Source organism: Terrapene carolina, unplaced genomic scaffold, assembly GCF_002925995.2.
Source record: "Terrapene carolina triunguis isolate 2854851 unplaced genomic scaffold, T_m_triunguis-2.0 Scaffold42, whole genome shotgun sequence".
Taxonomy (NCBI): domain Eukaryota; kingdom Metazoa; phylum Chordata; order Testudines; family Emydidae; genus Terrapene; species Terrapene triunguis.
The window spans coordinates 5653675-5666006 of record NW_020664393.1 but is presented as its reverse complement, the minus strand read 5'-3'; the positions used below and the strand labels follow the sequence as shown (position 1 = coordinate 5666006).

Genomic DNA, 12332 nt, shown 5'->3' with positions numbered 1-12332 from the left:
AAGAGGCAGCACTGCCACTGAGCTCCGTCTGCAACAGAGAACAGTTGAGAAGGAACTGAAGGGTCAGGTCTTGCGCATGCCACATGAGGCGCCAGCAGCACGGCGAAACGACTACTGTACACGTGCGCCCTGACCAAGCACTGCTACCAAAAATCTCTGATCTGCGGCACAGAAACGCACTGACACCTAAAGTGGAGAACCCACAGGGACACTACTCAAAAAAGAAAGTTTTTGCATGCAAGTTTTCATTTAAAAAAAAAAAAAAAAAATTCTGTTGGTGCCCCGAACAGAATTTACAAACATACATTCAAATGATCCATGTATTGTTAAAGTCAAATTTTGTCTACTCTGGGTTTTTACACATAGTGCAATGGTGTGTAAAGTAAATCGGAGGCACTGGATCTTAAGCAGGAAAAAACTATAACTTAGCATTTACAGCACTTTCAATTGCAGATATCAAAGCACTGTTTTCATTTTACAGTTGGGGAAAAACTGACAAGTTGGGAACCTCACTTGTCTGAGGTCATACTGGAAATCAACAGAGCTCACTAACTCCCAGTCCAGGTGCCTGAAGCCAGAGCTGCCCTGCCATTTTGATGTGCTGTAAGAGGTGGGAGAGAGCACCTACAGGATGGCTTGTCAGTATGCAGAGAAAAAGTCTGAAGCAGTTGTCTGACAGCTCATGTGTTTAAAGTTAAGCACATACAAGTCTTTGCAGGATGAGGGTCTTAATCAATTTCCCCTCTTTGGGTCTCTCAGAGCAAAAGGGAAGAGAAAAGGCTTTTTAAAAAGATAGACATGGAGATAATACCTAAATCTGTTAGGCTACTTAAATGTGAGTTAACTTCCACATTGACAGTTCCTCTTTAATTATTTTGCTATAGCCTTGCATTTGTAATAATAAAGTAAAGCTTATGCAAACACTGGTAGCACTTAAAACACCTATTGCCAACTAATCTAAGTGTCAGTCATTTTTTAAAACCTCAAACTAACTTTTACTGGGAAAGGGGAAGTAAATTAATGTATATTTAAACAATATTTAAAATTTCATATTAAACAGATAAGATTCTGTACTGAACAATTTAAAGCAAGGGCTAAAACTAGTAATACTTCATAAAAAGAAAAAAGTGAATTTGAGGGCAAAAACTCATCTTATGTTCGCATAGCACCCAATAAAATGGGGCCTTAATTGGGACTTTTGGGTGCTACCACAATGTCTGAATATCAACCATAAGTAGTTAAATTTGTCTCTCTCTAACAAGACATTAATTTAATAATTAAATTAATATACTGGAGTCTGCAGTGGTATACTGATAAAGACACTCTTAGGTGTTAAAATGAAAGTGTTTAAACATCTAGAAGAAAACAAAATTCTATTACCACATTTGTATGCTTTCAGCCTTTTCAGCTACATCTTAAATCTAAGCAGCTACTACTAAATCATGTATGTATTTTCTACTAAGTAACAGTTACACTAAATAGTGTCTTCCCATAGACTGAGTTTTTCTACATTCGTAATTTCAGATAGTTAGAAGTGGTTTGTCTCATTTCCTCCCACTGACTCCTGCCCTACCACTATTTTTCCTTCCTAAAATATTGTGCATTAACATAATATATCAATTACTTCAAAGTTCTTTGATGAACTAGCAACACTGCACAGAGTCATAGAACTAGAATGGACCTCGAGAGGTCATCTTGTCCAATCCCCTTCACTCATGGCAGGACTAAGTTGCGATGTTGCACCCCATAATGCTTTATAGAAATAGGCTTATGGGTGTATATATGCTTCATGCTAGATTGCAAAGATACGTTACATGGCATAAGGTTATGTTCTACTGCATGTATTCATCCTATTCGTATGCATGTATCGTTTTTATATCTGAAGTTATGAGCATTGGTCTATGCTTGTATTTAAAGTGTTTGCCGTAGAAAGCAGCTAAGGCAGATTTGGTCAACATAGTGTGAAAGGGTTATTCAAGTAATTGGGAGTACTTGACTAACAATGGGCCTTGACAGACGCCAATCCACATCTGAGCTTTCCTGAGAACGTTCAGGTTAACATGTGGGCAATGGCGTCGGCCTGTAAAGAACTGAGTCATGCATGGACATATGACTTGCCCATGTGACTCCAAAACTCCATCTTGTAGCTGTGATTCTACACAGGGGGAGAGAGGGGTTTCCACCCACAAGAGAGAAACTATACAAGCCCCTGGAAACCCCTCCATTTTGTCTTCAGCTGTCTCAAGAGATAGCCTCTCCACCCCAAAGAGATGCCTGAAAGAAACTGGAACAAAGGACAGTAACTACAGGGGTGTAAGTGATTGCTGGACCCAGGCTAGGAAGGAGTCTAGTCTGTCAAAGAAGCTTATTGGAACATCTCTGAGGGTGAGATTTACCTGCATTTAGTTTCTTACTGTATTAAGCTTAGACTTGCGTGTTTTTGTTTTATTTTGCTTGGTAATTTACTTTGTTCCATCTGTTATTACTTGGAACCACTTAAATCCTACTTTTTATATTTAATAAAATCACTTTTCACTCATTAATTAACCCACAGCAAGTATTAATACCTGAGGGAGCAAACAGCTGTGCATCTCTCTCTATCAGTGTTATAGAGGGCGAACAATTTATGCGTTTACCCTGTATAAGCTTTACACAGAGTAAAACAGATTTATTTGGGGTTTGGAGCCCATTGGGAGCTGGGTACCTGGATGCTGGAGACAGGGGCACTTCTTAAGCTGTTTTCAGTTAAGCCTGCAGCTTGTGGGGGATGTGGTTCAGTCCTGGATCTGTTTTTGCAGCAGGCAAGCATGTCTGGCTCAAACAAGACAAGGTACTGAAGTCCCAAGCTGCCAGGGAAAACGGGTTCAGAGGTAGTCCCAGCACATCAGGTGGCAGTCGCAAAGGCGTTTCTGTGACCCAACCCATCACATAAGTATTATCTATACCGTCCCTGACAGGTGTTTATCTAAACAGCTATTAAAAATCTCCAATGACGGAGATTCCACAATCTCCCTGAGCAATTTATTCCAGTGCTTAACCTCCCTGACAGTTGGGAAGTTTTTCCTAATGTCCAACCTAAATCGCCCTTGCTGCAACTTAAGCCCATTGCTTCTTGTCCTATCCTCAGAGGTTAAAGAGAACAATTTTTCTCTCTCCTACTTGTAACAACCTTTTATATACACCTCTACCCCAATATAATGCGGCCCAATATAACACGAATTCGGATATAACGCGGTAAAGCAGGACTCCGGGAGGCGGGGCTGCACGCTCCGGCAGATCAAAGCAAGTTCAATATAACGCGGTTTCACCTATAACACGGTAAGGTTTTTTGGCTCCCGAGGACAGCGTTATATTGGGGTAGAGGTGTACTTGAAAACTGTTACGTTCCTCCTGAGTCTTCTCTTCTCCAGACTAAACAAACCCATTTTCCCCCCCCCAAATCTTCCCTCAGAGGTCATGTTTTCTAGACCTTTAATCATTTTTGTTGCTCTTCTCTGGACTTTCTCCAATTTGTCCACATCTTTCTTAAAATGTGGCACCCAGAACTGCACACAATACTGCAGTTGAAGACTAATCAGTGCAGAGTACAGGGGAAGAATTACTTCTTGTGTCTTGTTTACACCACTCCTGCTAGTACAGCCCAGAATAATGTTTGCTTTTTTTACAACAGTGTTATACTGTTGAATTATATTTAGCTTGTGATACCCTATGACTCCCAGGTCCCTTTCTGCAGTACTCCTTCCTAGGCAGTCATTTCCCATTTTGTATACGTGCAACTGATTGTTCCTTCCTAAGTAGAGCACTTTGCATTTGTCCTTATTGAATTTCATCCTATTTACCATTTCTTCAGTTTGTCTAGATCATTTTGATCCTATCCTCCAAAGCAGTGGTCTCCAAACCTTTTCGATTGCGCACCCCTATCAGTAAAAAAATTTTGAGCACGCACCCCCTGCCACGGCGGCTCTACCATTTTTGCCAAATCAAAAAAAAAAAAAAAAAAAAAAAAAAAACCATAAACTCCCCCCCGAACAAACAAAGCCAAAAAAAAAAAAAGAGCGCCGCTCCTCTTCCTGTGCCACGCACCCCCAAGGATCCACTGCTCCAAAGCACTTGCACTTTCTTCCAGCTTGGTATCGTCCACATACTTTATGCCATTATCTAAATCATTAATTAAGCTATTGAACAGAACTGAATCCAGAACTGATCCCTGTGGGACCCCACTTGATATGTTCTTCCAGCTTGATTGTGAAACACTGATAAACTATTCTCTGGGAATGGTTTTCCAACCAGTTATACACCCACCTTATAATAGCTCACTGATTTGTAATTCCCTGGGTTACCCTTATTTCACTTTTTATAGATGGGCACTATATTTGCCCCTTTTCCAGTCCTCTGGAATCTCACCCATCTTCCATGACTTTTCAGAGATAAATGCTAATAGCTCAGATATCTCCTCAGATATAATGTAAAGCACGTGCAAGCTAAGTGGAGTATTGCTTATATAGTGCCAATGTTATATGCCCTTTACAGATCACATAGGAAGATAAGATCAATCTCCAGTATTGCCAACTCTTACAAACTGATTGAGATTCACAGGATTCTGGGGACTGCTGGAGGAGTCCTTGATAATGCAAGAAGCTCCTCCATTCCTGTGATTTTCAGGCTTGGACACATGAGCAGAGAACTGCATGACAGCCTCAAGGCTAAGCACACAGACCCTGCCATGCCAGTGAGCCCTGCCTTTATGTACTACTAGGCTTTAGCAGAGAGGGAGAGAGTGTTGGGGGACAGGACCCAGCCACACTACTAACAACTCTCTCTTTGCCCCTTCGCCCCTCCCCATGCTGCTTCTCTTCTGCCCAGGACCTGGATAAGAGGGGGAAGTCAGGGAAGATATGCTACTGATTCTGAGCAGAAGAAAACCTCAGAGGACCGGGGGGGGGGGGGGGGAGGGCGCGCAGGAGGAAGAGGACACGGACGGAATGACACACAACAAACACGCCCCCAAAATTTTGGCTTAGAGGGGATGCAAAGTCAGCTGTAAAAATAGTTATATATATAATAAACAAATGAAACAAAAGAATTCGATAGTAATGAATATAAAACAGAAGCTAGGAATTGCATAAAATTGATAAGGGAAGCAAAGGGAAACAAATCTATGGCCAGCAGAGTTAAGGACAATAACGAGTATATTAAGAACAAAAAGAATCTTAACTGTTGTCTTTGGTCCATTATTAGATAGAAACAGCAGAAATAATCAATAATAACGCAGAAAATGCAGAAGTATTCAATAAATATTTATATTCTGTATTTGGAGGAAAGTCAGATAATGACACTTTCCATTCCAACAGTAATTCATGAGGATGTTCAATCAGTAGGTACGGATAACCTGCATCCAAGAGGGGTGTTTTTTGTTTTGTTTTTCCATTGGACCATTAATGTTGAATTTTCAATAAATCTTGGAACAATAGGGAAGTTTCAGAAGAATGGGAGAAAGCTAAATGGGATGACCTGGGTAATTATAGACCTGTCAGTCTGATTATCACTCCCAGGCAAAACAATGGAGTGGAGGACACAAGACTACATTAATAAAGACTTCAAGGAGGTTAACATAATTAATGCTAATAAACATGGGTTTATGGAAAATAGATCCTGTCTAACTTGATTTTTTGAGATTACAAGTTTGATAAACGTAATAGTGTTGATGTAACATACTTAGATTTCTGTAAAGCATTTGAATTTGCATGACATTTTGATTAAAAAACTAGAATACAACAGAATTAATATGGCGCACATTAAATGGATGAAAAGCTGGCTAACTGATAGGTTTCAAAATGTAATTGTAAATGGGGAAGCATCAAACAGGTGTGTTCTAGACTCTAGAGGGTCCTACAGAGATCGGTTCTTGGCTGCTGGTTCAAGCTCTATGTGTCTGGCTGACCTCCTTGGTCAGACTCCAGGTGAGAGCCCTTCCCACAGCCAACACTTATACCCCAACATCATACCTTCCCAGTCCTTTATTCTCCAGGGGGGGGAATGTTGTTCAGCCTCTCTGCTGACAGGTGGGAAAAATCCAAATCCCCCTGGGTCATTGGTTCTTAGGCGTCAATGTCAGAGCAATTTGATTTGCCATTGTCTTTTCAAATGTTCCACTGATATGGGGACAAGCCCCAGACAGATAGGGGACACCCACACCCATATCTCATAGCCTTCCGTGAGAGCAGTCTCCTTCCACCCACTAACAATGCAGCAGAAAGGGGAAACTGAGGCACAAACAGGCCTCAAATATATTACAAAGTATTCCCACTTTGTCACAGCCATCTTCAAACATATTCACCACTTTGCAAATAACCTTCAGGATGAACTAAAACCCTAATCCTATCCTGCAGGGAAGAAGGGGAATGAACTATCCTGGACATTGCTGGTAGATTAACCCAGCAATAACTGGCTGCAGCGCCAATTTACAAACATGGTGGTCTGGCTTATTTTTTTTATTTCTTCCTTTTCAGCGTTAGTGAAGAAAAAAAATACTTCTTTAAGGAACAGACGGTGGGAACATATGCAAGGGCACGCAACTTATTCCCTAATATGTGCTCTGCCTTCCACATAAGACTATGAATGTAAGACAAAAGACTGTTAAAAAAATAAAATAAAATAAAAAATAAAAGGGTTACAGCATAGTCTTTTGCTCTTTCTACATGACAGATCTCAATACTTTGCCAAGTTAACTAACTTTACAGTATTATAAACAGAACTTTCTAGAACACAGTATTTTGCAGGAATCAGATTGAAAATCTAAAATTATGGCAAACATTTAGCAGACGACCACCACCAATATGGTTCACTAGTGCTCAAGACTAATGAGCTTGAATCAAATGCTATCAAAAGAACTAAGATGAAGCACAGTGAAACTTGATTGACATATATTATTGGATACAGTGTATTTGTCAACCTGACAATAAGAGTGAGAAAACAAGAAGTATTTGCACATTTAGTATACTGTATTACATCACTTAACTGTCCTTTTGCAAAAGCTTACCACATCTGGCCTGAATATACACTTGGAAGCATTTATGTTCCTTTTGATGGTAATGATCTAGTTCCTGTATGACCCACTAGAGTGAAAAAAAATGGAGTTACTTCACTGTCTTTCAAAGAATTGTGTTAATACCAACACTTCCTATTACTATTTGTGGAAAACTTCTGGGCTTCATCCTATGTTTACTCATCAGGATATGGACTACTTTTTTTATTTTTTTGTTTTCGTTTTTTTTTTTTTTTTTTTTTTTTTTGAGCAATTCCTCCAGCCTTGTTTGCTGGTTCTATTTCACCTCAGAAGACAGTTATGAGGATTAGACATTTGCATCTTGTTACACCTTGCATTTAAAATCAAGTTATAATTCTGTCTGAGTCAGGCTAATAACTTCCTTTCAGGATAGCAACTTCTATCACAGGGGTCAGCAACCTTTCAAAAGTGGTGTGCCGAGTCTTCATTTATTCACTTTAATTTAAGGTTTCGAGTGCCAGTTTATACATGTTAACGTTTTTAGAAGGTCTCACTATAAGTCTACATTATGTAACCAAACTATGGTTGTATGTAAAGTAAATAAGGTTTTAAAAATGTTTAAGAAGCTTCATTTAAAATTAAATTTGAAATGCAGAGCCCCCCAGACTGGTGGCCAGGACCCAGGCAGTGTGAGTGCCACTGAAAATCAGCTTGCGTGCCACCTTTGACACACGTGCCATAGGTTGCCTACCCCTGTTCTATCATTTGAATTATAGAGCTGTCTGCACTAGATTTTAAAGACAATGTTGGCTTTCTTATTCCATTCATGAGGAGTTCTACATGTGTCGCTAAATCATCCTCTCTCTGTAAGTGGGGAGAAGGGAGAAATTAGGGGGGCGGGGGGAAATCTTTAAAATAACCAGTTTAGTCTATATCTCCAAGAAGCGTTTGTGGAAACACCAGAGTACTTTACTTCCTCAATAATGAATTTATACTGCCCTCAAGTGTGAGGGGATGTGAAGTGTAGGGGAGGAAATCTGGAGGTGGTACAGAGAAAGATCCTAAGGCTCCAAAAAGAGATGTAAAAGACCAACTAGAGAAAACCATGCTACCTTTTACCAGCAAATAGGCAGAGAATGTAGCAACATGGTTAAGACTACACAACTGTCATTTTCAAATGCTTTTGATTCCTTTGGGAGCTGAAATTTTGCATGTTTGTTCTTAGCCCAGGAACCAGGTTTTGGAAAAATCTGAGCAAAAATGTTTCACCTGTTTGATAACAGAGTGTGATTTTTTTTTTAATTGTGATAAAAACATACCTATCAACTCAGTAGGAGGTGAAACTTGAAGTTTGGAAGGGAATCCTTAGGTTGTGGACATATCTTTCAATAGTCCAATGAAAATCAGTTTTGATTTGACAAAAGTTTAAAAAAAAAAGCCATATTCCATGCATGCACACTGGTTTCTGTTAAGTGATGTGCCACTGTTTTATTGGGTCTGTTCAGATACATGTAAGAATACTATGGGGAACTTTATTGTTTAATGATTAGGCGCATATAATGCCATCTGTAAGGGTATGCACAGAAAGAGAATAAAATTTTGAACCTATAAAGGCAGGACTCCACTTAAGCCCTTAACTCACCGAGTTTAAACACTGTACAAGGCAGAACATTCTAATTCGGTCTAGTGATGAGTTCCACATGATCAACTTTTGATTTATCAAAAACAACGAGGAGTCCTTGTGGCACCTTAGAGAGACTAACAAATTTATTTGGGCATAAGTTTTTGTGGGCTAAAACCCACTTCATCAGATGCATGGAGTGAAAAATACAGTAAGCAGTATATTACATTACAGCACATGAAAAGATTGGCGTTGCCTTACCAAGTGGGGTATCGGTGCTAACGAGGCCAATTCAATTAAAGTGGACATCCCCCATTCCCAACAATTGACAAGAAGGTGCGAGTATCGTTTTACTTCTACAAATTGACGACTGTTAAAAGAATGTTTACTTTGAATGGGGAAGCATTCAAAAAGGGAAAGTCAAAATTAAGATTGTCCATGGGACCTATAACTCTTTCCCCTTGTAGTACGCATTATAATAGTCTTTATGTGATCACCTTATTCTTTCCTTAAGATTGCATCTGCATTCAGCTTGTAGGTTGGACAGTGAATGAGGTAAGAATCTCTGCCCCATTTATTTCAGTTCAATGGTATGCAGCAAGAACCATAAACTGAACATCAATGACAAAAATCTGAATAGCCAACCCCTTGATAAGCACCATCCAAACAGCATATTGAATGCAGAAAAAGTAACGTGATCATGTAGTTGAGTATCTGAATGCACATGTGCACACACAAAGTAGCAGGAGAGTTATGTGAGCAAATTTAACATTAGCACTCATGAATTCTTAAATAGAGTATGTTGTTCAAAACAAAGTTAAATTTTTAATTGCAGCTGTATAGTGAACAACTCAAATAGCATTGTGGAGGATTCCATGTAATTAAGAAACTTCGAGATCAGTTTGCTCCAACAAGTAAAAGAAGCAGGGCTTTTTCTGACTTTTGTATCAATACAAAATTATGAATATTTTTGCAATTGAAACTCAGCAAAAAAAAAAAAAAAAAAAAAAATCTAGTTTTATGTGAGCCAGAAAATAATCAAGTTCACACTCCAATAGGTACATTTGTGCTGCTACACATCTACAGAGAGCAGCCAATCAACTGTTGGTACAAATCAAAAGTCTCTTCCATTATTATGAAGACAAAATTAAAAAACTACTTAAAGCAAAATGTAGTATTTTAAACCCCCCCCCTTTTTTTTTTAAATCAGCTTTAGGCAGAGAACAAACATGAAAAGCATCAGCCAAAAGGTGAGTGTTTAATAAAGTTGGGTGACTGAAAACTAGGAATTAGAATGGAAACAAAATATGCAGCTCCAGAGCAAAGATTAGACTGAAAAGTAGACTGAAATCTCATCCTTCTCTTACCACACTCCCAAGATGAAAAATGCAACCCCCTCTTCAGTTTCAAGTCTCAGATAAAAACCAAGATACATCTACATCTTAAGACTCTTAGGGGAAAATGTAATGGGATGGTATCACCAATAAGATATTTTAAATGTGATATAAACCATATCATGATGCCATAAGAGGGGTATAGCAAAGTCAGTGAAAATACTATTCAACTGTAGCTGTAAATAGCACCAAGAACAGTTGTTTAATTATGTTTACATTGAGCTGTATTATAAAGCTAATGAAATATGAAATTAATCAAATAAACCAGCAGTTTTCAAACTGTGGCTCGGGACCCCAAAGTTGGTCACGACCCCATTTTAATGGCATTGCCAGGGCCAGCGTTAGACTTGCTGAAGCTTGAGGCCACAACCCTGGGTTGAAGCCGAAGCCTGTGGACTTCAGCCGGGGGCAGTGGGACTCCAGCTCTGCCTCCATCCCCCACCCAGGGTCATGTAGTAATAAGGCGGTGGCGGTGCAATCAAGTTTGAGAACTGCTGAAATAAACTGAAGGTAAAACTGACAATCCTCCCCCTCAAGTATACCTAAGTATTTTTATTTTAGCGTAAAGTTCTCCATCTCATACATATACTAGAAGTTGGCTACAAATAGTGTTTTAACTTTGCAACGAAATGAATGTACACGGATAATATCTAAGACCCCAATCCTGCAGACACGTATGTGCTTATCGTTAGTACTGCAAGTATTCCCAAATCAATGGGACTGCTCAGAGTTAAGCACATTTAAGTATTTACAGGATCAGGGTGTGACACTTTCTCAGCATGCCCAAAACTGCAGGTTACCATGTAAACCCCCTGCCTCAGTGAAAAAGATTTGCTGTTGCCAAACTGGATGATGGCTCCCTGGCACACTTCTCAGGACTCTGATAGCCCTTTTATTTTGTCTTGCAGGTAACACTTGGTGCACCCTAATTCCCAGCATTCCCCTGGAGTTACCAACCCTTGTCACTGGACACTCACAGGAAAACTACCAAATTCACTATCTCCAGTCACAATGTACACACCAACTTGTTTGAGCCAACTAAAGAGTTCACACTTTGCTTAATCTATTTATGATAAAACAGAAGTTTATTGAAAGAGATGAGATTTAAGTCAGTGGTTCTCAAACTTTTGTACTGGTGATCCCTTTCACATAGCAAGCCTCGGAGTGTGACCCCCCCTTATAAATTAAAAACACTTTTTTATATATTTAACACCATTATAAATACCAAAGGCAAAGCAGGGTTTGGGGTGGAGGCGGACAGCTCACGACCTCCCATGTAATAACCTCGTGACCCCCAGTTTGAGAACCCCTGACTTAAATGATACTGAGTAAGAATAATGGAAAATATATGGTTAAAATTAAAAATAGAAGTATTCCACACTAAGAAACTAAACCAAACTTTAACACGCTAAAATTGGTCTCAGACAAGTTTCTCACCTAAAGCAACCTCACAGCATCATCAATTTCAGAGCCAGGATCCAGTTTTCAGGGATACAAAAAGCTCTGTTCTTTTTGTTGCCTCAGTGATGAACAAAGTTTTGTGTCTCCTTATATTTCCTGAAAGCTTGTTTTTATTTTTATTTTTATTTTTTAAAGACCAGAAATAAGACAACCCCTCTGTCCCCATGTTTTCAGTTTCCAATATCTCCCCATGCTGATTTCATATTCCCCTCAGCCCCCAGGCTTTTTCTGTTGACTCACATGCGATTGCAGCTCCCATTGGTTTTGGCATTTACAATGCTTGCTTTTACATCAGAGACCTACGCAGACAGGTAAATTAACATTCCATTGTCTGGGAGACCCTTGTTTATCAACCCTGCCTGGTTACATAATTTAAACATAAACAAACATAACTTGAACTTCTTGTTGTGGAATCTCCATCTCTGGAGATATTTAAGAGTAGGTTAGATAATGTCTATGCGGGATGGTCTAGACAATATTGGGTCCTGGACTCGATGACCTCTCAAGGTCCCTTCCAGTCCTAGAATCTATGACCACCATTACCTATACCTCACAATGCTTATGATGACCAACAGGATGTAAGCTTTAATTTGATCTCACACAACATTCTTTATAAATAAAGATAATGTTAAAAAAAAATAGCTAATACGTAGGTTGAGAATAGAGTGTCTGTACATCTGGGTATAGTGCTTAGATTATCCACAAATACGAAGTTTGTTTTTAAAAGTCATATGATACTTAGAGTACATAATCAGCAATAACCCAAATTTCAGTGAATAGATTTAACAATACAGTTTAGATATTAGAATCCAAATACTCGGGCACATCACTCATGAAAAGTTGTACAGAG

General features: G+C 39.2%; 1 protein-coding gene across 2 annotated transcripts in view; it reads right to left on the bottom strand.

Moving 5' to 3' along the window:
• The window catches only part of SESN1 (sestrin 1), a 108993-nt gene that overhangs the window by 80688 nt on the left and 15973 nt on the right, over window positions 1–12332 (bottom strand). The window lies entirely within an intron of this gene.